The sequence below is a fragment of the Mus caroli genome, unplaced genomic scaffold (assembly GCF_978045245.1).
Source record: "Mus caroli unplaced genomic scaffold, Mus_caroli_1 scaffold_14, whole genome shotgun sequence".
Classification (NCBI taxonomy): Eukaryota; Metazoa; Chordata; class Mammalia; order Rodentia; family Muridae; genus Mus; species Mus caroli.
In genome coordinates, this window is record NW_028227269.1 from 80,665,987 (window position 1) to 80,680,251 (window position 14,265).

General features: G+C 47.5%; 1 protein-coding gene and 1 long non-coding RNA gene across 9 annotated transcripts in view; one reads left to right on the forward strand and one right to left on the reverse strand.

Annotated features, from left to right (window-relative positions):
- Window positions 1-4,736: 4,736 nt before the first annotated feature.
- On the reverse strand, window positions 4,737-13,704 carry LOC147001273 (uncharacterized). Its single transcript, XR_015045239.1, has 3 exons — window positions 13,576-13,704; window positions 8,848-8,946; window positions 4,737-6,371 (listed from the first exon to the last, which is right to left on the reverse strand). It is a non-coding gene; the product is annotated as an uncharacterized LOC147001273 (long non-coding RNA).
- Sipa1l1 (signal induced proliferation associated 1 like 1) overlaps window positions 12,698-14,265 on the forward strand; it is a 275,601-nt gene continuing 274,033 nt past the window's right edge. For 5 of the 8 annotated variants that reach the window (XM_029484700.2, XM_029484698.2, XM_021178588.3 and 2 more), the window contains exons 1-2: window positions 12,698-12,782; window positions 13,299-13,359. The gene's annotated coding sequence lies outside the window, so the exon portion shown is untranslated. Of the gene's footprint in view, window positions 12,783-13,298; window positions 13,360-13,440; window positions 13,706-14,265 lie in introns of those variants that run through there. The other 3 variants (XM_085830523.1, XM_029484699.2, XM_029484701.2) reach the window with 2 other exon arrangements.

A 14,265-nucleotide genomic window follows, 5' to 3' on the forward strand; every position in this document is an offset into this window, starting at 1 on the left:
GTTATACTAGATGGCTGTTTTAAACCTATGAGATTTACAGTGATTTGTCACATGAGATAAACAGAACAAAATCCACGGGAGAGTAGTATCATGCACGCGACTCTCCCACACTCTCCCCAGAGATCGGCTTGTATCCTAATAGCTATTCTCGCCTGAATAGGGCTCGATAGCGCACATGTAAGCAAGGTTTATTTTTTATTTTAAAATTATGGCTGGCAGTAGCTAGGAATGCTGTGGCCATCCTGTGTGTGCTCTCAGGCAGAGCAGACCAGAGGGCCAGAGCAACCTCAGGACATGAAGCTTGCAAAGAGAATTGTCTTTAGCATTCAGAACCTGAAGAAGATGAAACCCATAGTTCTTTCTTCTGATCAGTGGAGGGTTCTACCAGCAGATAGAGGTGATAGAATGGGCTTAGATGGAAATGAGATATAAATCATGTCACCCATGGCTATGACAGTTAGAACCATGAGACTGAATGAAAATTACACAAGATAGATACATTCTCCTTCTTTGTCACCTTCATGGTTGATCCATAGATGCAGCTGCAAAAGAAAAGAAAGACATATGGGGGAGATGAAGACAAAGGAATCAGATCAACAGGAAAGATGGCTGTGAAAAGTTGGCCGTTCAGTATGCACTTAGAGATTTGGATTTAGGGACCTGGAAATCATGTTACTAGTGTTTTATGGATTTCCCCCAAATAACTAACGAGAAGTACTTAATAATAAACTAACGACAAAATAATGGGCTAGTGTGAAAATTCTTGGGCAAGGTGGGAAGACATGGCAGTACTCATCCTAACGAGGGATTTGACTTATTTTAAAGGTTTTCTTGTTGTAAAGTGGGATCTGTTGCTTCCATGAAGAAACCTGAGTTCGCAGGAGGGACAGAAAAGTCATGTAGAAAGGAGAGAAAGGATAAGCAGTCATTAAGTCATGCCATCTTTTGAGAAATTTAGAATAATCTTGCTCTTTCAATGCAACCTCTTTGTAAAAATTTAAGCAAGTCGCTCTTTTATTTCTGCTTCATATGCAGGGATGATTAAGTGTGTATAAATAGCTCCCACCTGTGAGATGGCTCAGCAGTTAATGGTGCTTGCCACTAAGCTAGAAGATCTGGGTTTGAGCGTTGGAACCTGCATGACAAAAATGAAAGAGCCGACTCCAGCAAGTGGTCCTTTGACCTCTCCACACGTCATGGAACACCTGCCCTTACCACACCACGCACTCTTACACAATAATAATTAATTGAAAACCTCACACGTACAGATATATAAATGCAACTTTTAAATGGAAAGACAAACAATTGTGGCTACATCGTAAAGGGGGAATAAATGTACCCGCGAGATATACAAACAGGAATACTGTCTAAGAATTCAACATCTGGACTGATTCCGTTGCTTCCGAGACTGGAAATAGTCCCACCCAAAGACTTCAGATGTGCCTATAAGAGACTTCTCTTACTGCTGTGACAAAAATCAGCTTGTGACAGAACACCGCACAAAATCAGCTTGGTGGAGGCAGGGTCTACCCTCACAGTTTGTGGATACAGTCGGTCAGGGCAGGGCAAGGGCTTGAGGCGGGAGTGTGGGCGTCTGGTCACGTGGCATCCACAATCAGGAAGCAGGGAGAGATGAAAGCTGGAGCTCAGCGGGTTTCTCCTATTTCTCTTTTCCTTCAGGCTAAGCCCTCAGCCTATGGTCTCCACCCCCTAGTGGTAGGATAGGCCTTCTCACCTCAAATACTCCAAAGTAGAAACTCCCCCAAAGACATGCCCACAGATCTGTCTCCGCGGGGGTTTTAGATCCTGTCAGGTTGATGATCAGTATTAACCCTCCTTAGAGCTTAGTGAGTCATGTTTTGTAGAGAGCCCTGAACCGTCAACCTACCATTGCTACCACTACTTGGGCTCCATCCGTTGCGCCATAAGAAGCTCTGATTCCATGAATCTTTATTGGTATTTTTCCTTAGTATTGAAATGAATTTAAATTGAAGATACTATTTCTCTCTTCCTAACTATATGACAGTCTCAGGAGCAGAAACTTCGTCGTATGTAATTCCTCCACACTGCATCTTTATTATGTTTCTCCCTTCTTCTATCTCAGGAACTATCACCCTGCCATCTCCCCACACTTTTGTCCAGGCTCCTCTGTGCCACTTTCTAGAACTTGCCCCCAGACTTCCGGTTGCAGCTGACTGGGCTGGAGGTGGGCGGGCACCTCTCTTACAGCTGGTACAGTTGGACGCTTTTCCTTCAGAGATTTTGCGGACGTGGGAGATGTTGTTTGGAATGGGTTCACGAGGTATTCTCCCACGTGGACCAGAAAGATGGAGAAGACTGTTCTAGCGAAAGAGGGAAGAGCAAGATGAAGACAGCTACAGAGAGTCCAGAGAGTAGCGGAGGTGTGTTCGTGGTGCTCGCTCCCCACCGAGGCTATTTTGGAAATCAGGATACATTTTTGTTCTTTGCTTTTTATAATAAAGTTCATGTTTTGTGTAAAGGTAGTTCTGGTGGCCCCACAGATTCTGAAAAACAAAATGAAAAACAAAAAAATCCGAAGAGGCAAAGGGGGTTGTGGATGGTTTCTAGGTAACCAGTCCAATTCACAGGGCCTAACAAAAACGCATACTATTTCGCTTAGTTTTTTTTTTTTTTTTAAGTACCTCAAAGTCAAGTGTAGTAACACACACCTTTAATTACAGCACTTGAGAGGTAGAATCGGGTGGATCTCTATGAATTGGAAGCCAGACTGTTCTTCACAGTGAGTTCTAGACTAGCTAGAGCCACAAAGTATGACCTTATAACGTAAAAACTTGATCACCATCACCATCATCATCTTAAACGAAACAAATTTGCAGAGGTTAAAAAATTTTTCTCCAAAGCTGGACAGCTACTAAGTCTAGAGGTAGACGTGGGACTTGTGACCAGGTTAGAATGAATCCAATATGGTGGCCTGTATATTCTTGGGTGGGACACTGGTCTCTTTATTCTTGCTCCTGTACTGTAGAGCCAGGCTATGTGGATTTGAATGAGTTCTGTAAGCCAGTCAAGCATCATGGAGTTGGTCTTATTAGTGGGACTGTGTTTTGTGCTGCCCTCTAGAGACAGTATGGAACAAGTAAAGAATAACTGCCCAACAGGTCTACTAGGAAGCTGGATATAGTTCTAAGAGGGAGCCACTGGATGCATTGGTCTTCAGGGTTCCCTGTCACAAAAACTAGTGTGGGCTGGCCACATCAGTGCAATGACTGAGATCCACTTGAGCCATCATGGCTGCCAGAAGAGCATTTGAGGCTGTGCACCACACCTACTCAAGGTCTTCATCCCTTGTCATCCTGCCAATATGAGCTGTGGTCATTCTTGATAGCCAAGGTTTGGGGTATAAGAGACAATGATGGAAGACAGGAGTGATAAAGGGAAAAGAGAAATCATATTAAGAAAGTGGAAACTGAGCCGGGCGTGGTGGCACACGCCTTTAATCCCAGCACTCGGGAGGCAGAGGCAGGCGGATTTCTGAGTTCGAGGCCAGCCTGGTCTACAAAGTGAGTTCCAGGACAGCCAGGGCTATACAGAGAAACCCTGTCTCGAAAAACCAAAAACCAAACCAAACCAAAACAAACAAAGAAACAAAAAAAAACCCAAAAAACAAAAAAAAAACAAAGAAAGTGGAAACTGGGCTTGGGGAGGTAGCTCAGTGAGTAGGGTGCTTAGGGCTTGAGTTTAAATCCCACATATAAAAATCTAGGAATGGCTAAGTGTGCCAGCACTGGGAAGAGGACACAGTGGCTCATGAGAGCTCATTGGCTAGTGAGCCTAAATAGTGAGCTCGTGGTTCACTGAGAGACCCTGCCAGGAGGCAATAAGACAGAAAGTAATAAAGGAAGACACCCTCTTCTGGCCTTTGCATATGCATGCATGGGCACACATAATTGCATACAGTGTAACACTCGCCTGAGTATGCACACATTTGTATACATACACACACACATACACACACACACACACACACACACGAAAGAAGAGACCTTCAGAAACTCTGATCAAAAGTCCAAATGTCAGATTCTCAGATTTTTGACCAGGAACAAATAGACTGCAAACCCCCCCCCCCCAGGTAATTTATCAGCATTTTGTCTAAATGGGTGCAGTCTTGACTTTCTAAAAAAGAAAAACAGAAAACAAAACAAAACAAAAAAACCCAAACTATCCCATCTGAAATTACTCAGATAGTTGGCTAAAGAGAGAACCAGAACTACAGAACTACACAGTTCAGAACTCAAGTCTTCCTTGAGGTTTTGAGATTTTCCTGTAAGTTCACTGCATACCCACCTCCACCGTGTGTATGTGTGTGTTTCAGTGCACACATGCACAAACAAATAGTATGGAATTGTATGTTGTGAATGTAGGTACACAACACACTGGTAGACCATATATTTAACATGTACAAGACCCTGGGGATCAATCCTCAGAACGGAGGGAAAATTACATGTAGTAGCCTTGGCTCTTTCTCACACCCAGTGGATCATGATCAACTCCCAAGTAAAATAAGCAAGTAAATGAAATGAGACTTTATTTGTGGACAGTGACTTTGTGATGTGCAGGCGAAGCGGGTGCCAAGCTGTTGTGCAGCCCTAAATATAGCCGAACCATTGGCCCGTGCAGTCTTCCCTCTTTTCCCTTAAAACCTCCTGGCTGTAAGAGCTCCTCACTGAGCTCTCAGACAGGAAATACTCGCCAGTTCCTGCCCTCGGGAAGACACAGCCTCTGGAAGTGCTCTCCCTGGATGCTACCGTGCAGGGGCAACTCCAGAGCTTCTGACTTCTTGTGAGTGTCGTCTCTATTGGCTGACAAGGTTACAAGGCAGATGAGCCTTGGGAGGTCTCAGCTGACCACATCTGTGTCGTGAGCAAGGCTCTTTTCATTTCTATGCATTTAGAAAAGACAGGGAACTAAAGAGGGAAGGCTTTCCCAACGTCTTGTCTACCGTGAAATCAGAGGCAGAGGGGACTGCCAGCCTTGAAGAGAATAGTCAAATTAGTTCAAACAGAGCAAAGCGCTCCCTGAAAGGAAGTACGATTGGAGAGATAAGTAAAGGCACCGTTCAGAGATGCCTTCTTTTAAACATAACTGGAACAGCATGCCCTGATGGCTACACAGAAATAAGTGGTGGAGGATTGGTGGGCCAGAAATTTCAGTCCTGCTGGGATTTTTATTGAATCCATATTTACAAGGAAATGATCTGAACACAGTAATGTCATGAACAACTTGACAGGACAATGCTTTGTGAGAAGACCGCTAGAGTACGGAAAGAAAGTTTGCTCGAGTGCTTTAAATGAAAACGTTAGCTCAGTGCAGTGTCTGAGCAACAAACAGTGCGTTGTTCTTTCGTTTGCACACCACCCTCTTCTGCACCATCTCTGCATCTGTAAATTCCTCACCTTTCAGAGTTCTCTGTATCCTGAATGTAAATTTGAGTACAAGTCCACCTTGCCACAGATCTTTCAGCAGCTCTTTAGTATATGGAAGAGAAAGCCCAAGGACCTTGCAATGTTGGCCCTTGGCATTTTGTCCTCATTCTCTCAAGCTGACATTGGTGCCTAAGACCTGGGATGCTTCCCAGACCCTGCTCCTCTATCTTCGTGGCACTAAAAGCTCCTGGAGACTTCCTAAGAGGAGGTAAAAGTAGATAGACTGCCACTCCACTAGGATGACAGTTCTCTTTCTGCTTTGCTGTTGAACATCATTCATTCATTCAAAAGGCATTTCTTTGGTGTCTTCCTTGTGCAGAAACTGCTAGACTGTAGGGATCAGGTGACATAAGTCTATTACCTAACATTTCTTCTGGCGGTCAGAAATCCCATGTGTGTATAGAGTGTAGAGAGGCTTGCGGGCTGCATTCCTGCTGAAGACACCTCAGGAGAGTCTGATTTGCCCACGTTTTCATTCCCTGGGGGTGGTCCATATTTGTTGGTTCATGATCTTCTTCCTCCATGGTCAGCGCTAGCTCAGAAAGCATCTTCATCTGTCTCCATGGCTTTGTCTCTTTCTCTGATTCTGATTGTCTGCCCACTGCCTGTGAGAACCTTGTGATCTCATTGGCTCCCTTGAGTAGTTCAGAGTTAGACCCTTTCTACTTCAAGATCATTACTGTGAGCACACCTTCACAATCCCCTTCGCCACGGAGGGGAAGATGACATCGATTCTGAGGATCTTGGGAGCAGCTGACTTTGTTTACTACCCTCTGTTAACTCTTCTCTGTTGTTAAATCAGAGGAGCTGGGAGCCATGGCACATGCATACAGTCCCCGGTACATAAGAGTCTGACTCTGGAAGATCCCTTGGCCAAAGGAAGTTGAGACCAGTAAAGGCAATATCCTGCAAACCAACCAAACAAGAGAAAACAGAAACATCTAGAATTCTAATTCTATTTCAAGGTGTTGGAATCCTGCAGTGACTATGGATGTGCCGACAGGGGCTCCAAACTGTAGGTAGGAGACAAATGATAAGCTGACAAACAGTTAAATAACAGAAAGCAACAGGAAGTTAAGGAAAAGGGAAGCTGGCTGGAGCCTGGGAAGTGTGAGGTTGGGACGACTGCTGTTATGTCCTGGTGATCGCAGCAATCATTATAGAGAAGTGGCCAAGGTGGCTCTGGAATTCCAACAAGAAGGAGCGGAACACAAAGAAACAGGAGGGGAAGGCTCAGAAGTCAGCCAGGATGATGAGACCACTTAACATGCAGAGATTTTAAAAATTGTGCTGCTAGCGAGGAACCCACCTCCTGTACCTTGGGAACACTGTCCCACATGGCGAGCTACACTTCAGCCCAGTTTAGTGATCACTATCCTCTGTCTGAAAAAAATAACAGCGTGTGGAGATGGTTCTGACTCAGTGGGACCTGGGGCAATGGGGGAAAGCACATTGCTAAGAGACCACCTGACCCAGAGAAGGGGGTTGTGGGGAGAGAGGTTTGGCTTGCCTTTGCCTCTGTCCAAACTTGTTTTTTCTTCCCGGGGTTGAACCCAGCTGGAATCCCCTGGTTAAGGGAGGCTCAGAAATGTGGGGGTCAGATCTCCTGTGAGAGAGAGCACCAGGGCTCCCGCGAGTGAACAGGCAGATGATCAACCTAGTCACCTACGTACAGACTAAGGGAGCTCAGGGACTGAGCCAAACAGTGCTTGGGGACAGAGTGCTCCTGGGAGAGGGCTTAGCAGATGTGAGGCCTGAGGCAGGAGAGTACCTGGTTAATGTATTTACGGGGGGGGGGGGTTATCACTGCGGCTGCAAAGGAGGAAGTTGGAGAACAGAGTTCACCTATGCTTGTTGGTTCTACATCCTCATGGATTCAAACAACCATGGACGAAAGATGTACTTACACACACACACACACACACACACACACACACACACACACACACACACACAACTAGTGCTTGGGGAACTGAGGAAAGAGGGGGACTGTGATCAGGATGTAAAGTGAACAAATAATTAATTGAAAAGAAATTAAAATGAGAAAAAACTAACCAGTGTCTTGGCTATATACAGACTTTTGTGTGTGAGGGGAGTCACTATTTCCCGAACAATTCTGTCTGACACTGTTATGTATTGTAGGTAACATGAAGAGGATAATAATAATTTAACGTGTTCTGGAGGATATGCACAGGCTATATGCAAATTCCGTGCCGTGTTTACTACAGGACTAAGAGTTTGTGTGTTTGTGACAGGGGAATAAGGGTGGTGGGTAGGTAGGACCTGGTGTACTGAATGGCAACTCAATATTTTAGATTGAAATGTGAACCTGTGTTTTAATATTATTTTCTTCGTTTCATGAGAATCTCCGGGAAGTCTCTGAGCAGCAAGGTGAGATGATCTGACTTATGTAAGCTCCACATGCTACATCGAACATGCAGAGTGCAGAGTAGGTAGACTACATGGAGACTAAGAGGGGACACCATTGTGACAATCGGGTACGGAATGGCTTGAAGCAGAGAGGAAGGGTTACCATGGGTGGACACGTTGTGAAGGAAGGGCCAACAGTATCGATTCGTGGTTTGGATGTGTGCTGTGAGAAAACAGAGAAGTTAAGAATGGCATTAAGAAGTTTCCTCTGGGTTTCTGGAACTCTGGGAGGGCAGCATTAACTGAAGTGGAGGAGATCGTAGCACACTGGTTTTGGGGTGGAGGATACCTTGAACATTCTAGTTTTAGATGTGAGATGTTTGCATATTGGGGTGCTGGGTAAGGATATGGATGGACAGTCTGGAGTTTGTGGGATGGCTGGCCTGGATGTGTAAAATGGGTAGCAGTCAGTATGCCATGGTCACCAGACTGCTAAGGTCTTGAAAGCCATCATCAGAGTGGTAAGGTCACCATGAGGTGAGAGAGGAGGGCATGAAGGGAAGATAGATGTCCATGGAGGTTTGAGACTGAAAGGCTGAATGGTAGGACTGACTCTTCATCAGAGTTAAGGAGCAGAAAGAGTTTCCAAAGGTGAGTCTGCTTGGCTTCGTCCCTGCTGCCAAGAGGCCCAGCCAGGTGAGGACACACAGAGTTTAGGATGAGGTTTCATTGCTGTTTTTGAGAATACCAGTTCCCATGGAGTAGCCAGAGAGAGGCTGCTGCTCCCAGTGGCTGCAGGAGAATGGAAGGAAAGGGAGGGAAGACAGCAGGGACTCAACACGCTCTCCCCAAAGACTCTAGATTTGAAATGAAGCAAAGGTAGATGTGGAATGTAGAAAATGCCTTACTTTTACCATGGTACATGTCTTAGCTAGGGTTTCCATTGTTGTGAAGAGACACCATGACCAAGGTGACTCTTAGAAAGGACAACATTTAATTGGGGTTAGCTTACAGGTTCAGAGGTCCAGTCCTTCATCATCAAGGCAGGAAGCATGGCAGCATCTGGGCAGGCATGGTGCAAGAGGAGGAGCTGAGAGTTCTGCATCTTGTTCTGAAGGCAAACAGGAAGACTGCTGTCTTCCAGGTAGCTAGGAGGGGGGCTCTCTTACTCCCACAGTCACACACTTCCTCTAACAAGGCCACACCTCTTAATAGTGTCACTCCCTGGGCCAAGCATATTTGAACCATCACACTACATATTACAGAATGCCTGTAAATCATAGGAAGAAAGCTTCAGGAGCCGGGGAATGGCTCAGGGGGTGAAGTGCTCTCTGTAGTTCCAATCCCAAGAACCTATACTGTAGTGTTTATCTGCAATCCCAATGCTCCTACTGGAGGCAGAGATGGGAGGATCCTGGAAGCTCCAGGGCAGGGCAGCCTGGAGGGTGTAGCTCAGCCACAAATGACAAAGAGAGAGACCTTGCTTTAAAAACCCGGTGGAAAGAAGGTGGGGACTGATACCCAAGGGTATCCTCTGAACTCTATACACAGTGAATGAAAGCATCCCATTCACACGCACGTGCAAAAGAGAGATGGTTCACTAGAGTGGGAAACTTCTCTCTCTGGTTTATGCCAGAGAACATACAGTTACAGAGTCGATGTCCCTCAGTTGGAGAGGATCGGGGTAGGACACAGAGCAGGAAGTTAATCTCAGCTAAGATCTGAGAGGTTGCTGTCAGTGGCAGAAAGCAAAGCAGAGAGCCTGTGTCCCGGCAGGGTAAATCAGATAGAGTGTGCAGGCACATGCAGACAGGCGGAGTGTCCAGGAAGGGGGTGTGTTCAGCTTTTTTTTTTTTTTTTTTTCTGTTCTCTTTGTTTCACAGATGAAAGGAGCAGGGGCACCGGCAGTAAGAGCGCAGTGGTTTGGTGAAGGGGACCTCGTGACATTTGTCTTTATAGAGTGGAGAGGGAAGCATGGTGGCTCCTCTGTAATTTAACACAGGAAGGTAATTGATTATAAAGCAATCGCTGTTTCAGATGTATAACGAGCACTGTTCTGTAGCTGGGAGAATAAGGAATTCCATGTTAGGGCAGAGTTAAACTACATGGAGCTGAAGTAACAAACCCGTCACTTTTAACCAACACTGGATTTTGGAATCCGGTGTCCTTCATCAGGGCCTCATAAAAAGTGCTGAAGAAAGTTAACAGATTTAGCTAACACTTGGGTGGACCGTTTCAAAGAGCTCTTTGGCATTCGTAAAACAGGTGGCCTTCAGAACAGTGCGGTGTTGGTCAGCCATTGTTTAAGGGCCAAACTGTTACATTACTGAGTAAGAACTGATTTATAATATCCAGGGGTGTTAGGGAGGTCTGACCCGTAAATAGATGCATGGGCTGATGGTGACATGAGATGACTTGGTGGGTAAAGGGACCTGAGGATTGGAGTTCAGTTCCCAGAATCTACAGGATTGGAGGTGAGAACAGGTGGTGTGCTCTATACCTCTGACCTCCACATGTGCAGCATGGCATATAAATGCCCACACCCACATATGTGCAAATAAAGACAATTTTAAAAACATGGTTCAGTTCCTGATAAACTGTGAACACAATGCCTTTCTTTCTTTCTTTCCTTCTTTCTTTCTTTCTCTTTCTTCCCTCCCTCCCTCCCTCCCTCCCTCCTTTCTTTCTTTCTTTCTTTCTTTCTTTCTTTCTTTCTTTCTTTCTTTCTTTCTTTCTCTTTCTTCCCTCCCTTCCTCCCTCCTTTCTTTCTTTCTTTCTTTCTTTCTTTCTTTCTTTCTTTCTTTCTTTCTTTCTTTCTTTCTTTTTCTTTCCAGTTGCCTTGGTGTAAGTACACATTAATTCTCGGTTTCTCTTTTACTTGAATTGACATGTTTATTAAACAACAAGGAATCTGCTCTAAGTTAGTGTACAAACCAACTGCCAATAGCACATGCCTTTTAAAATTATTATTACAGGACAAGTATTTTTGTTGTCTGTGTTGTTGAGACAAAAGAAGCTTGGATATAAAATTATCAATCTATAGCAAAATATAGTGAGAATGGCCTCCTACAAATGAAAGGCTCATTTGCTTTTTTACTGTTCAATGTAAAAGGGGAATATCTGCCATTTACTGGAAACTTTTATAGGTCTGAGTGCTACAGAATTGTAAAGCTGTAATAACTTAACATGTGGGCTACCCCTTGGTTTTTACAGTCGTAGTGTAAGAGACAGTAAATTTCTCAAGGAGCCTCAATTATTAGTGGCACAGAACTCAAGCCCCACTCTCTTGGCTCTAGCTACTATTTTTAATCACTGTGCCACTTAGGTTCCTAAAACAAAAATGTTCAGGCATTTAAGATGGCTCAGCAGATAGAGGCACTTGTTTCGCAAGCCTTGTGACTAGAGATTGATCTCCAAAGCCCACATAGAGGTGGAAGAAGAGAATGGATGACACAGGTGCTTTCTTTCCTCTACACTCCAGTCAGGCACCTCCTTCTCCCAAAACACGCACACATGCACGCACACAGCCCATTGCCATAGGTATCCTAGAAGTCTTAACTGTTTAGTTTTCATATAGTTAGCTCCTTTAGGTTTCTATGTGTATGGGATTGAGTTAACAGTTTACCCATATTGATGATTAGGGGTTAATTCTTTTTTTTTTAAATAGTGAGTTCTGTTAATACACTGTGAAATTTATACTTATTCAATCTTTGTTGACATCCAAACTTCATGCTTCTATCAACACCAGCATATTACTTAGTAAAACAAAATCACCACAGAAAAGTTTCTCCCATTTAGAAAGGAGATTTCAAACAATAGCCTTTTGGACTTTTTTATGGATATTTGGGCTTTGCAGGCATGTCTGTGCCTGGTGTTCTTGAAGGGTGTCAGGTCTCCTGGAACTGGAATTATAGTTGTTGGCCCACTAAATGGATGCTGGAAATTGAACCTCAGTCATCTGGAAGAGCAGCTAGTGCTCTTAACTCCTGAGCCATCTCTCCAGTTCCTCAATAGTGTTTTGTAATTAGGTATAAAGGTATAGTCCGAGGATTCGAAATTTAAGTTTTGTTTCCTGTTCTATGGTGAATCAGGTTTTTGCAAAGAGAAAAGGAACACTGTAACCACGGGGGAGGGGGGTGGGGGGGGCGGGGGAGAGGAGGAGGCTGAAACAGTAAACCAGAGCAGAGTTTCGCAGAGTAAAATACTTGAGTGGTGCAGAAACTGACATAAATTCCAGGTACTCTTTGGGTTTAGGCAAAGTAAAGGAACTGCGGACACAAAGACTATTCCCTTCATTTTCAATAACAGACTTACAATACCTAGCCTGCGGAGGCGCTGAGAATACCAACATGAGTGAGCTACATGCTCAAGGAGCCATCTCGTGGGGGCGTTAGGATGGGGAAAAGAAAGCATCGTGCGGGGGCTGAAGATGAGATTGCACAGGAGGGCTCAGAAACTGAGCACATGGTGGACATTTACAAGTAGAGAGATGCGCTGGCTTCTTAAGCCCCAGAGCCTCTCTGGCCAAATGCGCCCACCTCGGAGAGAAGCAGGTCTACGGAAGCCCTGCGTTTTCCTCCAGCCTCCCCTTCCCCACTGCTAGGCTTGGGGCAGCGGAGGAGGCAGGTGAAAACTGCTCCCGGCTGTCGAGTCGTCATGGCAACCAGAAGTTCCTCGGTCCTCACTCTCCAGCTTCCACTTCCCCCGGCCCGAGCTGGGCTCTAATCTCGCGAGACTTGCCTGCGCGCAGAACCCCGCCGCGGTGATCTCACCCGAGACTGAAGGAGGGAGGAGAGGAGGGAGGGAGGGAGGAGAGGAGGGAGGGAGGGAGGGAGGGAGGAGAGGAGGGAGGGAAGGGATGGGGCGGGGAGAAGGGCCAGTGCAGCGCCGCCACCGCCGGCAACTTTGTGAGCGAGTTCAGTACGTGCGTGAGCGAGTGAGCGGAAAGTCAGTGCGGCGCCGTGTCCCGGGGGGGAAGGGTCGGGGAGGGAGGGAGGGTGGGCCTGGGAGACCGCTTGCAGCGTGCCTCTCGCCGCCACCCGGGGCTCCCTTCCCGCGTCCCCCAGCCCCGGTGGGCAGTTACCTGTCCCCTCCCCCGCGGCCACGCAACTCCCCCCCCCTCCTCCCACGGCGCCCAGCGCGGTGCTCCGCAGCCGGGACTCTTCCCCCGGGCGCCGCGCGCTCGTCCCCGGGAGCCGGCGGGCGGGATGGGGGGCTCGGGGGCGCGAGCCGGGCTCCGGGCTCCTGCACAATAGTTGATGCTCGGGGACCAGTCGCTTCGGCCTCCGCGGCGCAACGGAGCGCGGCAGCTGCGGGGACCCTCTCGGAGCGAGGCTGGTGGCGAGCCGCGCTGATCCCGCCCCGGCGGCCCCTCACGCCGGGCGCTCGGAGCCTGGGATCTCCGCAGAGGAGGCGGCGAGCGAGCGCGCCCCGACCGTCTGCACGCTTTCTCTTTCTCCCCAGGGAGAGCGCGCGGACGACGCGCCCCGGACGCGCGGCTGCACCGGGAAGCCCAGGCCAGGCGGTAAGTGGCTCGGGAGGGCAGGGCTGGGAGGGAGGCGGGGCGGCACTGCTGACAGTCGTCCCCCCCACCCCCTGGGCTTGGGGATTCGCGGACCGGAGCTGGACGGTTACAGCCCCTGAAAGTTTGATTTCCGATTTGGTGGCGTGCTGGGGGATCGCGGTCCCGGCGGGGGCGAGTCTGCGCTTCACCGCGCACGGCGCGCGCGCACGTTCTCACCTCAGGATCCGGATCGGCTCCCCTAGAGGCCCGGAGCCCCGCATCCCTGCCTGGTGGCCGTGTTCACCCTGCGGCTCCGGGCTCCTCGGAGAGATCCTTCCCCATCCGACACTCGGTGAGCGCTTTGCAGGTGTGCTGCAGGGGGCCAAGGTCCAGGGGGTTAATGGTGGGGAAAGGAAAGATTTGGCTGTGGGCTCGGGGGTGTTAATTTCTCTCCTGGGGAGATCCTGGGGACTGAGATCCGGGGATGCTCCAACCTGCGATCCTTGGAGGAAGGAAACCGTCATAGGGTTGGAGAGGCGTGAGGGTGCCGTCTGTATAAAGAACTTTTTCTCCCCTTGCCCTTTCCAACTTCGCTCCTGACCTTAAAGGCAACTTGCCAGGTTCATAAATCGCTCCATGGCATTTCAACGTGGGCAAGCAATCGCGTTGGGCAGGTTGAAATTTCATCGGGGCTCACCGAGTCCAAAACCAGAGAGGCACGGGAAATAGCTAGCTTTCAAGGGAGGCGTTGTGCTGGATTGTTGGCATTCCTCTTGGAAGGGGAAGCGTTTGGGGACGGGTAACTCGGAGACTGCCTTGGAGCTTTATGGATTTGATTTTTTTTTCCTGACGACTAGTTGAGAGGGCAACCTTCACTGAAATTCATACTACCTTGTACACGATTATGTTTCTAAACTCGAGCCAGTG